This window comes from Macrobrachium rosenbergii, unplaced genomic scaffold, assembly GCF_040412425.1.
Source record: "Macrobrachium rosenbergii isolate ZJJX-2024 unplaced genomic scaffold, ASM4041242v1 393, whole genome shotgun sequence".
NCBI lineage: Eukaryota > Metazoa > Arthropoda > Malacostraca > Decapoda > Palaemonidae > Macrobrachium > Macrobrachium rosenbergii.
This window is the reverse complement of record NW_027100731.1, coordinates 575,349-577,848: the sequence shown is the minus strand read 5'-3', so window position 1 is coordinate 577,848 and position 2,500 is coordinate 575,349.

Genomic DNA, 2,500 nt, shown 5'->3' with positions numbered 1-2,500 from the left:
AAAGAAATTAATAAAATAAATAAATAATTAAAAAAAATAAAAAAATAAATACATAAATAAAAATAAATAAATAAATGAAAAAATTAATAAATGTAAAATAAAATAAATAAAGAAACTAAATAAATAGATAAATAAAAATAAAAGAAAGTAGATAAATATATAAATGAATAAATAAGTAAGTAAATAAATAAATAAATAAGTAAAATAATTATATAAAAATTATAAAAAATTTATAAAAAAAAATAAAAATATATATGTCAGTAAATAAAAATAAATAAAAATAAATATGTGAGTAAATAAAAAAAAAATAAATAAATAAACAAAAATAAATAAATAAATAAAAATAAGTAAATAAAAAATAAACAAATAAAAGTAAATAAATAAAAATAAATAAATAAATGTAAATGAAACTAATAAATAAAAATAAATAAATAAATTAATGAAAATAAATGAATATAAATACAAATAATTCAATAAAAAAATAAATAAATGAATAATTAAAAAAATAAATTAAAAATTAAACACAAAATAAAAATAAACAAATAAAAATAATTAAATAAATACATAAAATTAAAAAAAATGAATAAATAAATAAAAAAATAATAAATAAAAATAAATAAATAAATAAAAATAAAAAATTAAATAAAAATAAATAAATAAATAAAAAAGAAAATAAATAGAAAATAAAAATAAATAGATAAATAAAAATAAATAAATAAATATATAAATAAATAAATAAATATATAGAACTAAATTAATAAATAAAATAAATGAAAATAAATTAATAAAAATAAATAAATAAATAAAAATAAATTAAAATATAAGTGAAAATAAATAACAATAAATAAATAAATAAAAATATAAGCCAAAATAAATAAGAATATATGAATAAAAAAAATAAATAAAAATAAATGAAATTAAATATATAAAAATTTATAAATAAATAAATAAAAATAAAAAAAATAAATAAACAAATAAAAATAAATAAATATATAAATAAATGAAAAAAAAAAAAAAAAATAATGAATAAATAAAAATGAATAAAAAATAAAAATAAATAAATTACTAAAAATAAAAAAAAACTAGAAAAATTAAATAAATAAAAAAAAATAATTAAATAAGTAAAAAAATAAAAAAATAAAATAAAAAAAATAAAAATAAATGAAAACATAGAAAATATATAAATAAAAATAAATAAATAAATGAAAATAAATAAATGAATATAAATAGATAAATAAATTAAAATAAATAAATAAAAAATAAATAAATAAATAATATAAATAAAAAATAAAATAAATTTATTTATTTATTTTATTTATTTCATTTGTTTTATTTATTTTACTTATCTTATTTTTTTATTCATATTTGGTATTTATATATTTTTATTATTTTTATTCTGTTTTTACTTTATTTTTTATTTTTATTCATTTTTATTTATTTTTTTATTTATTTATCTATATTTATATATTTATATTAATTTATTTCCATTTATTTATTTTCATTTATTTTTTTATTTATTTATTTTTATTTTTTTTTATTTATCTATTTATTTTTATACATTTTTTTTATTTTTATTTATTTATTTATTTATTTTCATTTATTTATTTATATTTATTTTTTATTTATTTATTTTAATTTTTCTTATTTATTTACTTATTTATTTATTTTATATATTTAATTTCCATTTATTTTTATTTATTATTTTAATTTTATTTATTATTAATTATTTCTTTTTTATTTTTTTTTTATTTATTTATTTTTCTTTTTTCTTTTTATTATTATTGATTTTTATTTATTAAATTTTTATTTATTTTCATTTATTTTTTTATTTAATTTCATTTATTATATATTTTTATTTTTATTTATTTTTATTTATTTATTTTCATTTAGTTTTATTTATTTATTTTTAATTTTTTATTTGTTTTATTTATTTATTTGTTTTTATTTTTATATTTTTATTTATTTAATTTTATTTATTTTTATTTTAATTTATTTATTTATTTTTTATTTATTTTTTTATACTTATTAATTAATTTTTTTATTTTCTTTTATTTTCATTAATTTACAATTTTGTATTTATTTTTTATTTATTTATTTTTATTTGTTTATTTATTTTTAATTACTTGTTTATTTATTTATTTTTATTTATTTATTTATTTTTATTTAGTTTTAGTTATTTAATTATTTTTTTATTTTATTTTATTTTTTCATTTATATTTATTTACTTCTCTTTATTTGTTCCTAAATTTATTTTTATTTATTTATTTATTTTTATTTATTTATATATTATTATAATATTATTCATTTATTTTCATTTACTTTTATTTATTTATGTTGACTTATTTTTTATTTATTCATTTTTATTTATTTATTTAATTTTTTTTTATTTATTTTTATGTATTTATTTACTATTATCTATATATTTTTTATTAATTTATTTTCATTTATTTATCTAATTTTATTTATTTATTTTCATTTATTTATCTAATTTTATTTATTT